The sequence below is a fragment of the Artemia franciscana genome, chromosome 8, assembly GCF_032884065.1.
Source record: "Artemia franciscana chromosome 8, ASM3288406v1, whole genome shotgun sequence".
Lineage (NCBI taxonomy): Eukaryota > Metazoa > Arthropoda > Branchiopoda > Anostraca > Artemiidae > Artemia > Artemia franciscana.
The window spans coordinates 43008546-43022433 of record NC_088870.1 but is presented as its reverse complement, the minus strand read 5'-3'; the positions used below and the strand labels follow the sequence as shown (position 1 = coordinate 43022433).

General features: G+C 37.6%; 1 protein-coding gene across 3 annotated transcripts in view; it reads left to right on the top strand.

The window, feature by feature from the left end:
* Positions 1-13888, top strand: part of LOC136030450 (hemicentin-1-like) — a 214279-nt gene that overhangs the window by 48046 nt on the left and 152345 nt on the right. The window lies entirely within an intron of this gene.

Here is a 13888-nt window from a genome sequence, read left to right as displayed (position 1 = left end):
TACTTTTAAATATGTTCGCAATCTCAGGATTTTTAATCGATAGTAACTTGGTCCTCCATGGGGTAGGTTCATAGTTTGTTGCCACAAATGGTTGAAAATATCATTTTCCCGTGGTACAATTTCTGGCTTCTTATTTAAAAATTGGACTTAAATTATGAATTTTCATTGGAACAAGCAATTTCCAATTTTTAAGGACAATCGGTTTGATATATTACCCCTCGCAAAACGAAAACATAACGAACAAACACATAAACGCGTATTCCTGTCCTTTCTTCTAGGAAAAAAAAATCTTGTTTTTGTATATAGGACCTTGAAACTTCTACAGATCGGTTCTCTAATATGCTGATTCTAACTGGGGAATTTCCGTTATAATCACTTTTGTCGTAATATTGAGGGTGTTTCTACACTTCCTTCGTATTCCAGGTAAAGCTTCTTAAGCTGATAGCATTTAATGAGTAACTTTTTAAGTTTGTCCATGAAAAATGTATGCACAACAACTAAAGTACAAAAATAGATATTCCCCTTGCAGTGGCCTCCATGTCCCCAAGACTAGGATATGGGAAGAAAATTTAAAAAGATTAACAACAAAAAAGGAAAAGAGGAAGAAATATATTTCTTCTACTTCTTTTTTTTTGTCTTCGCCGCTAGTGTGGCAGTGGAACATCCTAGAGAGCTGTAAAAGTTAATTTTTATCTCTAATCACTTTATATAAGTAAGACTTATCAGCAACATCATAAAAATCCTTGGACGCCCAGAATTCGAACCTAGTGTGTCATTTTCAGAATGAAAAGACTGGAAAGAATGAAAAGGTTATTATCATAATTTTCATCGGTTAAAGCCTAAACTACTACTGCTACTACTAGCAATTAATCACAGCCCCAAGCCACCTGAGGGTAGCACAGCTGCACACGCTCCTCCTCAATCCAAATCTATTCAAATCCTCTCTTTACACCCTCCCAGTAAGTTCTCATCTCCCTTCAATTTTTCTTTATGATATCCTCCCACCCCAACTGCGGACAACCTGCTATTTATTTAACCCTAAACGGTTGGTTGAAAAGGAAAGCCTTTGGCATTCTGTTATCCATCATCCACAGAACGTGCCCTAGCCATCTCAACCTTTCTCTCATATAGCCTAGAAAGCAGGATTGAACCACACTTTTTATACAGCCTACAGTTTGAAATACGGTAAGTTAGCCCGTAGTCTGACGTTTATAATCCCTCTCTTGCATATTCTACCTCCTATGACCCTTAATGACTTTTTTCATAAACCGTCTACTAATAAGCAGATCAAACAGGCTAATGAATTATCACAGAGGGATGTTTAAGGGATCTCTTAGAAACTAATTTTGATATCTTATTACTTTAAATAATTTCGACTTAATAATTCCGTCTTAAAGGCCCATGTGGAACCCGTAAGTACACTCTGGGTAAATTGGAAGGGAGGGAAGAATGAAAGGGGGTACTATTATAATTTCCATGGTTAGAAACCACCAGCCCAAGTTTTATAGTTTTGCCCCTTGAGTACTTAACCTCCAAACCACCTCAGAAATTTCAAAGATTATGGGTTGACTTTAAGAAGAAAAGTTTGCTTCAGCATCGTAGAAGGCTGTTTAATGAGTCATTTTTAAGCTCCCAATCAAATCTATATGCTCTTTGTGACTTTGTCTCGATAATTCCATCATGGAATGCCCCATCCCACCAAAAATAGAATTTTTTGGTGTAATTTCTTGATTAGAAATGTTGGGAAGCATGAAAGGTGCCCATGTGAATCTACATGGTCAAAAACCACTAACCAGTGGCTTATAAACCCCTCCTGTTTAGTAAAAACTTTCTCGACCCCCTTAGCAACCTAGTGAAGAGTAAACCATAGCCCATAGTGACCAAAAGCATAAGAATACATTTAAAAAAAACATGTAGTGTCGATTATATCTGACTCAGAATGGCAAATATTAAATCGATTAACATTAATGGTTAAAGTTAACTAGGAAAAGTAAATTGGCGGAATTTCGAAAAATGGGTTGAAAACTCTAGAAAAAGCTTCTACCTTGAGGTCTCATAATTGTCACCTCTTCGGTAATTTTGTTCCAACGTACACACAGAACCAATCATGGTAAAAATTCAATTTGATTCGGTAGGCAACAATAGGAAAGCTTTATATCTCCTTTGGACTTAACTTTCCGCCACTTTGTGGCTTGCAGTATTGAATTTTGACTTTTTTTGCTCACATCTGTTTTTTTTTATTATTTTCTTTCAAATGACTTTATTTGTACAAGAAGCAAAAATAACCAATATATACTTTCGTATGAGAAGCTCCAAACTTTTCAAATAATTCAGCAGAAAAGTTGTAATTGTAATGACCTAATTTCCAGAGATTATGTTTCATAGACTATATATCAAAAATTCACATAATATCCTTCAATTTTCTTAAATTTCTATATATTTCATAAAGAACCGTGTTTCATAAGCAATAGTTTTTTGTTTTATCTTCGAATTCCAAAAATTAGCAAGGATAATATATCCCTTGAACACCAGTTTTTTGTAGGGAAAGCTTTAGAGGGGTGTGAAGTAAAACATGTGAAGTGTGAAACATGTGAACCTGTGAATTGTGTGCGTATAATGACCCATTTTATCAAAATCTTATGTTATTTCTGTAGTTTCTATAACAAAGAACCACAAAATACACAAAATTAATTCAAAAACATAGTTTTTCAGGTGGAAGATAAATAACGAAGATGACGCTTAAAACGAACAAAAACTATTGCCTCACAATTAATGTACCATATGTCTCATTTATTGGTTGAAGTAAAGTGACGGCAAAAATTCCTAAATTTGCAGAAGTCTACGTTACTGAACGCTTATCTTAATATAGGTAAAACCAAAAAATTTACAAAATTAATTAAAAAACATAGTTTTTCAGGTGGAAGATAAATAACGAAGATGACGCTTAAAACGAACAAAAACTATTGCCTCACAATTAATGTACCATATGTCTCATTTATTGGTTGAAGTAAAGTGACGGCAAAAATTCCTAAATTTGCAGAAGTCTACTTTACTGAACGCAAATCTTAATATAGGTAAAACCAAAAAATTTACAAAATTAATTAAAAAACATAGTTTTTCAGATGGAAGGCAAAGAACCAAGATGACGCTTAAAACGAACAAAAACTATTGCGGGACAGCAAAAATTCCCAAATTTGCGGAAGTGTAAAAAGCTAGTACTTTACTGAAGACTAATCTTACCAAAGGTAAAACCAAAAAATAAACAAAATTAATTGAAAACATAGTTTTTCAGATGGAAGGTAAAGAACAAAGATGACACTTAATACGAACAAATCTATTGCCTCGCAGCTTACGCATCATATGTCTACAATGCTGCTTTAAGTAAACAGACGGAAATAGTCCCCAAATTTACGGAAGCGTATAAAGCTAGCCCTTAACTGAAGACTAATCTTACCAGAGGTTTTGAGAGGATTTGAATTGTTTAATACACTTTAATGATTTTATGGCCAGCAACTTGCTATTGAGAGTTTCATAAAGTAGTCTTTTATTTCCACCAGGGTACTTATTTTTTACTTCTAATCGGGTTTTTTGCGGGTGTTTGGTGTTTTCAGCAAATTGTTAGTATTTCAGAATTTTTAAAATTTAGGGAAATATTACAAATCAGTCTACTTAAGCCAATTATGCAGACTTATGTTGCAAAAACTATCAAATAACTAATTTTTTTCGCTTGGAGTTTCATCGTCGTTCTTTACTTCCATCAAAAAAACTTTATTTTTTTTAAATTAGTACTATTCGTAGATTCAAATTATTCTTTGAAAATATTACTACCAGATGTTTGTCCAACGCAAGGAGTGACAGTCCAACGCAAGCAAGAAACTTCTTCCATTCTCGAAGATGGTGGTAGATGGCTAAAACTAAACCAATGCCAGGTATGGCAAGGAACTGCAGCCGGCGCTATGTTTTGAGCTGTTTGTAATATACAGTATAAAAATGCTTGACAAGATTTTAGTTTTTGGCACAACCGATTAATGATAATGTACTATTAATGCTAATATTATAAATGTGTCTCTTCTTAACATCGTTTACACTTAGCAAGGTACATCAATAAAAATTTTAGGCCTCATAATCTGGGAGAGGAAGTTATACTATAGGAGTGTAAAAATGAAAATAATACGAAATATATATGTCAGATCTCACAAAAACTAGGGAGCAGCGGGCTTCCTTGCAAAGGCCTAAAACCTTCACTAGCGTTCATCCCGAAGATGGCGATTTATTAGTTGTAATGAATATGGAATTTTGAGAAAACAAGATTTATCAGTATTTTCAGATTTTTTTTTCAAAATTCTGTCTGGCTATATTGCTGACTTCAGCAAGAATTTTGGATTTAAGAACGAAGAACACAATAAAAAGCCAATATATTAGCAAATATTCTTGTAGCATCTTGTGACGTTCAAATGACTAAAGACAGCCAAATTTAGAAAATACGGTCCGTCACATTCTTTTTATTTTAAGCGGTCGCAAGAACAAATCTTAGTAAGCTAATGCTAATTTACAGCCGTACTTAATCAAATTTAGTTTCCATATTTGTTTTTCGTTGATTTAAAGATACATTTTTAACAACTGGAGTTTGGAACTACTTGTTTGGAAGGGTCACATTGATTTACTCTTGTTGGGATATTGATTTGATTTGTCATATTGATTTACTCTTACTACTGTTTCGGAAGGGTCATATTGATTTACCCTCGGTTATTTTCAATAAGTGGAATGTTTGTTATCTTTAATTCAGTCTCGTTTGTTACTACTTCTAGTAACAACTTATTTCAGAACCAAGCTCCCTGAGGATAACACAGCTGCGTTCTCCCCTCTTCCATCCCAATCTCTTTTAAGTCTCCCTCCTTACACCCTACCAAGAAGTTCCAGTTTTCTTTGAATCTTGCCTTACTACATCCCACCATACCCCTCGGGGGTGACGAACAAACTTTGGTATTTTGTCATCCTTCATCCGCAGAACGTGTCCTGGCCATCTCAACCTTTCCCTCATTTAGAATAGAGAGCGGAAAAGTCCTGTTCTATCGTTATTTTAATAATTCTGCCCTAGCCTCTCACTCCGATTGATCAGTCGTATAAATCATTCTACGAAATTGAATACCTCCCAGGGAGCCTAACCAGAAGCATACTGTGTCACTGTTTATTATAAATAGTGGAACAAACGAGAATTTTCTGGTAAACCTAATGTTGGGATCTTAAGTAACTGAACACTTCAATAAATACTGAGTATTATCTTTGAAGCGGAGACAAAGATAAGCTGGGATAAACTAAACACCGAAGAATTATTGTTTGATTTAGTGAGAGAAAGATTCCGAGAGAACTTAGAAACCGAAACCTACGAACCAAAGAAACTTCGCAGTACTTCTGCTGTTAGTTCATCTACTTCAGAATCAAGTTCTATATCTTGTCTTGGGCCACCTAGTCTTAAGTTAAGGTTGTTGGTAACAACTATTGATATAGTAGTAATTGGAGTTTTTATGGAATAGAAAATTCCTGTTAGTATGGGCTTGATAATATTCCTGTTAAAGTAATTAAATACATACTTCACTCTATTATCTCTCTCTCAACGAGACTTACTAATTTCTCCTTTCAGCATGGTATTTTGCCGAATAGTGTTAAGTGCGCTCGTTTCATCATATCATAAAAGGGAGAATATAAAATGATCCAACTATCAGTAAAAAATCTCTGTTGTCTGTATATAGCAAAATATTTGAGAAAGTGGTGCCTTCTCGTCTCAATAAATTTCTTACTTCTAAAGATTTTTTAACGAGTTCCATTTTGGTTTTCGAACCGATTGTTCAACTAAGCATGCCTATGAAGTTTTATTGAACCATATTCTTCCTCCTAAACTTGTCTTGCCAGTGGGCAAGTCACCTAAATTCACTTGAATTAATTGAATTAATTCAGTGCTGGTTATGAGGAGTGTGTTTGTAGAGAGTCATGGGTGAGGAGAAAAGGACTGAGAAAGGAAGAGGGTCAACCTAACTCTTTGTAACTTAGATGGGTAACGGAACTTAGGTTGACTCGGGTGAGAGTGTCAAGACTGGGGAATTACTTGACACAGGCAGTGAACTGGAATAAAAAAAGACATTATTTCCTTCTCTGTCTATGTGTTTGCCAAGCTCAGGCATTAATTTTGATCTTTCTTGGTGACCTATGCAGGTGTTTTAACCTATGTGTTTCTTTGCTTAAAGTCTTACACAGAATAATTTTTGTTGATTCGCCTTTGAGTTCAAAAATAAATCTTAAATGTGAGGTTCCTTAAGGTTCAATTTTAAGGCCATTATCGTTTTTAATTTATTTAAATGACTTAGTTTCTGCATTTAGAAATGAAAATCATCTATATTGTTGTCATCTATGTCATCCGACATTCTCCTGTGCCTATAATCATAGTTTGATTTCATTGAGTTCTCTTGTAGCTTTTGCTGACGATACCACTTATTGTACCTCTGGGAGAACAGAAGATAATGTTTCTACAACGTTATTGAATCTATATGAAATAGTTTTATATTAGTTTGATGCTAATTTTCTTTCCCAAAATGTTTCCAAAGCTACTTTTTTTATTTTTTTTCCTCGTATATCTCAGGCTGATCCTCAACTATCTGAAATTCTTCTATCAAAAGGTTCTATTATTAGGTATCCTCTTCCTCGCGGCTTTTGTTTCCCAGGTATCCTCAAAGATGAAGATTTATGTCTGAAATTCATCAATTTCTTTCTGAATTTCAGAAACTAAAGAAACTAAAATTTGTCTATCTAATGGTTCTATTATCAGGTATTATATTCATCAGGGTTTCTAGGTTTCTATTTTCTATGTATCCTCCAATATAAAAAATTATCTTTAAGCGCCAAATCAACTTCATTCAAATACACGTATGCAGAAACCGGGTATTCTAAGAAAGCTCGAGCATATTTTCCTTGGACCAATGAATCATACGAGAATCATATTTCCACAGGTTAATTTACTCCTGTTTCTTATTGCCCAGTTATACGGATATATACTTTTCCTTCTTTCCTCAGACCAATTTCTAGCACTTCTATCAAAGCTATTAATCTTACCCAGAACGTAAATCACTAAGTAGCTAGGCTATTACTGGGTGTTGAAAAAATTTATATTCTTTCCTGTGCATCTTTTACTTTTCTTCAGCTACACAGTGATATTCCCAGGTCTCTAAGAGTTACATCATCCTTTATATCTTACCGGTTGAATTATCAGCACCGCAGTTCTCGGAACATGCATATTCCGCATACTCCAACACTAATATCCGATTTTAATCCTCTTGCAGCGTGTCATTTGTGTTGTGAGAGCAACACTTTTCCTAGCACCGCGATTTCAGCTTATTCCTAGAAAGTGGTAAGGGTCTAACCTCTCCAGTTTTTACGGAAAGTGTGGATCTTAGGCGGGATTGATGAATATGACTTTGCATTTTGGAATGCTTCGTAGAACTATTGCCTGGGGCCAAAAAATTATTGTTTCTACCCTTTTCTGTTTGTGATTTAAGCTAAGTTTATCATTTGTTTTATTTTTACACTTGCGATTGCGGTAGACAAATGGTATCAGATATGCCTCTTAAAATTCAAAAGTTCTCTCATTGCTAAAGAAATTAGATGCTGTCCTATGCTCCCTTCTAAGTGATGACGTTAGAAACTTGGCCTTTGGCAAAAAAGTCAACATTTGAACAAAGACAGATAGATTTTTTTTTTTCGAGAGCAGTCGATAGCTCCTGATGAGCTAATCATAGTATATGTCATCCTTTTTTGGCTGAAAGATTCCTTCATGAGATATACCAGTTTGAAAGTTTAAAGGGGTTGACAACTTCAGTATTAAGGTACACACTGAAACCAAAAATAGGCCGATACCAATTTTGAGACATATAGGGGAGTTTTAAGCGACAGTCAGCTGTTAGCTCATACTCATCTTCGGTAATGAGGGGCTCGCAACTTCAGCTAGTTGTTGTACCTATTATTTGTTTGCGGTGTATTTGATGGTAAGACCAATTTGGTTCTAGTGGTAAGACATATAGGGAACTTGTAAGTAATTAACGATTGTTAGGCTACAATAATCTTTAGCGATGAGGGGCTTGTAACTTTTGCTAGTTTTTTTTCTTCTTTATTTTATTTTTTGTAAGTTGGTTAAATCTTGAGGAGTTCAGGCATTAGTTTTGACCTGTTCTTATTAAGGTGATAGCAAGACCTGTGCTCAGGATCAAATACAGCTTTTTTTTCGAATGGTGAGCTAAATCTTTTGGATAGCTCAATTCGTTCAAGCAACCAGACACTGGCAAAAATCACTGAATTACCCAAAGGTTAAAAGCCTTAAAATTTTGAACGAATTTCTTAGCTGAAGGTTCGCATCACCTTCTAGACACATGCCTGCTAAGATCGATATTATTCAGTAAAAAAAAACTGACAAAAATGAACTGATTTCAGTTTTTAACTACATTATAGAATCTAATTCTATAGAAAAAAATCAACTATGAATTAGGCAGACCAAGTGAAGGCCCTAAATTTTACCTAGAATCAATAAGGATACATTACTGTGATCAGATTATTAAGAGGCTCACAATATTAGGAAGCCTATCTTCTACCCATTTTTACCGTAAAAGGAAGCCACAAGATTTCTTATTGGATGGCTTAATTTGCGTTCTATTTATTTTATTCTATTCTATTACAATCGGTTTTGAAATTTAAAGGTTTCTCCGAATCTCCATAAAATGAAATTGGTTTCCGCAAAATTCATCTAAAGTATAATATTCGTAAGCACAGTAGAATTAGCAAGAAATTTAGAATAATTGATTTTCGTGAACACAAGATTCCAAAGGGATACTAGGGAGCATAATTTTCTGTTTTGGAAATTCGAGGGAACCCTGAAAGATCCAGGGATAGTGGAAGAATAAAAGATTTTTCTCGATTGCAAAACAGAGAAAAGTGGTTACAGGTGTGCTGCTATTGTATCTGTTCTTACGCTTTAGAATGAGATAATATATTAGAAGAGACTTTTTCTATTATTTACACTTTACAGAGCAAAAAGTTATTAGTGTAATGCATGAGAACAATATTGCTGTGGCTAGTGTAGAAAGTGATGTCAGTAGCTGGTTGACGAATTTGCACACTTTTCGAGTGAAATGCACTCTTTTCACCTCAGAGAAGAAGCAGAAGGGTGAAATCACTCTCTTTGGGTGTTAGTTTCAGTCTCTTTGAAGGTCAGAAGATAGCTACTTCGTCAGAAGTGTAATTAACCCAAAGAACAGGGTTACCAGCTTGCACACTTTTGATTCTTTACTACCTCAGAGGTGATGCACAAGCTTTGGCAGCCATGCACGTGTAATTTTCGGGATTAGCACCCTTTTCAAAAATTACTGTTTTTTTCCTTGATTGGCACCCTTTTTGAACGTCAGTGGTTAGCAACAATAGTTTGGTGTTGAATCATAAGTTAAGCAGCGTTTTGCCCTATCTCCGTTAATATGGTATATCTTGATGGACTTTAACACAAGGAAAACGTCAAATTTTATAAGTGGGTATTGTATTAAATGGGAAGGTAATCTTCTAGACTTGGATTATGCACATGCTTTGAGCGTCTTAGATAAAAATGCTAGCAAAAGGAATACATTTTTGAAGGTACTGAGAACTCGGGGTGCAAGAATATATTTTAAAATTAATCTAAATACGGGTAAGTCGTAAATACGACTAATACAACTAAGGACTAGGAATAAGTGAATGTGAATAGGTAAATTCGGGTAATAGCGAAATTTATAGCTTCATTTTTCTACATACTAGTCAGTAAAACTAGTAGTGATAATGGCAGCAAAAAAGATAGATAGAAAGTGATAATGGATAAAGTAGAATAGCGGAGGCCCAGGGTGTTCCTCGAAATCTAAACCGAAAGTATTGTAAGAATATGAATACAAACCTACAAGCCAAGACTAGAATATCAAAAGCTGCAAATATTATATTAGCAAAGTAATGTTTTAAAATGTGTTAGCGCTTCAAAAGGCATAGGAGATTTGTTAAATGTGTTTCAGAGGAATTGTCTACGCGTGGTCTTAGGTACCCCTTTGACTGACCATATATCAAACAGCAAGGTGTACAAGAAATGATATCCTATCCCACGATTATAAAAAGTTGAGAAGGCGAGGACATATTTTACGGATGAGTCATGACAGATTACGAAATATTATTTTTGTGGTCATTCATTCTCGGTTAAACTAAAATCAAGCCGTCCTTAAATGGGATAGGAATAGATCAAAATGAAATATTTAAATGAAATTGGAATTTCTCAATAAGGAGTAAAGAGAAAAACTTTAAACAGGCTAGGGTGGAGGAGGAGTGTGCAGTAGCTTTTTTCAACCATTTCAACTGTACTCAGATTTTTTTTCGGAATGAATTGCTGCTCTATCGGCCAATATGAAGCAAAGATTTGGTGCTTCCCATTGACTTGATCTCATTGGTTACTTAAAAAAGCAGAAGATATTTAAATTTTCACTTGAATGAATCCTTTTCAATAACCTACGGCTTATGGCTCGATACGATTGACCTGAGAAAATACACATTAAGACCAATCTAATCGGGGAAAAAATTCCACAAGTTACTAATAGTGGCTCTGGGTATCTGATGTATGTTGAATTTCATTATATAATTTTCATCAAGGTTGCACACCCCTCTTGTGGAGAGTTTAATCCCTCTTCTTAGAATTATGTGACTTTCCATTTGATAACAGTTTTTGGTGAGCAACTTTAAAATTAAAACATGTTCTATATTTCAAATTTGCATTCCTTCTATTGCTTCTTATGAGGTTGGGACGGGTCTGAAATACCAGACATTAATTTAAGGCTCCTCATTTTCATGATTTTCAACATAATAATTAAAGCAAATATTTAATAGGGAATCCCCCTTTTACACTAACACAAAGAGGGGGGTCAAGGACCCATTACTCCCTCTCCCTTCTGAGACAAAGGAAGATATTAAAGAAAGTATGAAAAGGAAAATAAAATATTCCATTTTTAACCCTAATAAAAACAAAACCTATGGAAAGATCAAATTTCTGCATAAATACTTGACTTACTTGACTTAAGGCTCCTGCCGCATGGGGTGCGGCGTAGAGAGCTTCGCAACTTGACTTCTCCAGGCGAACCGGTCTGCTGCTAAATGAGGCGCCTCGTCGACAGCAATGTTGGCCATCACCAAGAATTTGTCGAGGCTGTCTTTCCACCTTGTCCGAGGTCTGCCCCTCGGGCGAGACCAACCATGGGCTTTTGGGTCGAAGTCGTACACTATTCGGGCTGGCGTTGATGTCGGCATTCGTAGGAGGTGTCCGAACCATCTGAGAGACCTCTGCGCTATCTGGACGGAGAATGGCACCTGGGAGGTGAGAGTAAGCAACATTGCGTTGCTTACAAAATCATCCCACCGGAATCACTCGATCCGGCGAAGCTGTTTCGTCTGACAGACGTCTATCATTTTAAGGATGGTTGATTTGAGGGGCCAGGTTTCCGCCGCGTAGAGCAGGACGGAGCTTACGGATGCGTTATAGATTCGCATTTTCGTACGCCTTGAGATGTGCGGCATTCTCCATAGACTGTTGAGTCTACCGACGATGGAAGAGGCTTTCGATATTCGGCTGCATACCTCTTCGTCTACGGAGCCATCATTGGACAGCACAGAGCCGAGGTAAGTGAAGTTTTTAACGACTTCAACAAGTGTTCCGCAGACAGTTATGGTATCAGGGTGCGAGACTGGACCTGGGGGTTCAATTGCCATAATCTTAGTTTTGAGCCAGTTGATTTTCAGCCCCACTTTTGCTGCCTCTTCCTTCAGGACTTCCAGAGCGTCGGTCAGCTGGTCGATTGAGTCGGCAACGAGAGCAAGATAGTCTGCGAAGTCCGCATCCGTCAGAATGCGATCTCCAAACTGCAGACCAAAGGGCAGGCGATTTGTAGTTCTTGTCATCACATAGTCTATCACACAATTGAACAATTCCGGGGCGGCGGCACACCCTTGGCGAACGCCAGTTTTGATATTGAATGTCATGCTCCGTTTTCCGTTGACTTGGACGCAACTCTCGGTCTCTTCGTACAGCTTTTCAAAAAGCTTGCAGTATTTATCAGGTAGACCCGTCGATCTAAGTATTAGCCAAACAGAGTTGCGATCGACGGAGTCAAAAGCAGCTTTGAAGTCTACGAAGGCCACGTATGCGTTCCTCCTGAATTCTCTAGTTTTCTCAATTAACTGGCGCATAGTGAAGATTTGTTCGACAGTGGACCTCCCTGGCATAAATCCGGCCTGCTGAACTCTCCTTTTTCTTCGGAGGATACTCGTGCATCTGTCTAGCAGGGTCATGGCAAAGAGCTTTCCAGGGACTGAGAGAAGGGTTATACCTCTGTAATTAGAGCAGATGCTCTTGCTCCCCTTTCTCTTCCAAAGGGGCAGGATTATGCCAAGTCGCCAGTCCTTCGGGACCCATTCTGTGCGCCACACCACGGAAAACAGCATTTGCAGCCAAAGTAACATCGCCGGTCCAGCATACTTCAGGAGCTCAGCGGATACTCCGCATACGCCTGCCGCTTTGTTATTCTTTAGACGTTTCAAAGCAGAGTGGATTTCTGCTGTCGTGAAGGAAGTCTCTGGTTCATTTTCCTGAGTGCTGGCAGCTAGGCGTGCGAGTTCCTGGTCAGTCTGTGCTACAGCATCGGCATTGAGGAGACTTGAGAAGTGGTCTTTCCATCGACTGACCTGAGCGGCCTCGTCACTAAGTGGCTGGCCGTCCGCAGAGACAACAGATGCAACTGAGGGGGCTTTGTCGCTTGTGAGGTCACGGAGGTGCTTGTAGAGGCTCCCGACGTCCCCTTTCATGGCTGCGCCCTCCAGCTCGTTTGCCTTCCTTTCCACAAACAGTTTCTTGTCTCGCTGTATCAGCTTGTTGCGGACACCATTGAGGCGCCTGTAGGTCGGCATGTCGCCCAGAAGCCTTGCCTTGCGTCTCTGCTCAATGACGTCAAGCGTATCGAACTGAACCCACGCTTTCTTAGCACGCTTCGCCCTTCCAATATTTGCGGTCGCTGACTCCAGGACATTCTTCTTAAACGAGATCCATGCGTCCTCAGAACTTTCAAATGGCAGGAGTGCGTCGAAGCGGTTCGAGACATCAATGGCATACTTGGACCGTATCTCTTGATCGGAGAGACGAGAGACATCAATCTTGGTCGGTCTAGGTTGCGAGCGCTGGGCTTGGAGCCTCAGTCGCATATTAGCTACAACGAGGCGATGGTCAGTGTTACCAATCTCGGCTGACCTGTACGTCCTGCAGTTACTAGTCGAGGATCTCCATCTCTGTGAGACAATGATATAGTCGATCATTTTTTTTGGTACGGCCGTCGTTGCTGTACCATGTGTATTTGTGGATATCCTTCCTTGCGAACAGCGTGTTCGTAATGACAAGGTTATGCATGCTGCACAGTTGAAGGAGCCTTAGCCCATTGTCATTTAGAGGGTCCGGAATAACTGGTCCGATGACTTGATATGGCATAAATACCATATATATAAAATATCTGAAGAACATTTATATACCAAAGTACGTAATTTTATGAAACTTGTAATGAATCATCTGAGCTAAATGAAGCTTTAGCTACTTGTCAATTATTAAACGTTTATTTTATGTGGTCTGTCTTTATCTTTAACAGCGAATGGAACCTCATGGTGTTATGGCCTCTGACCCTAGTATATATTTTTTAATAATCTTAAAACTTTTCACGGCCTTAAAACTTCCGCTCAGTTTCTGCAATACATGGTCATGAAACGCAACTCTGCTTCACGCAAACTCTTTCACTAATTAAAAAGAACACTATAA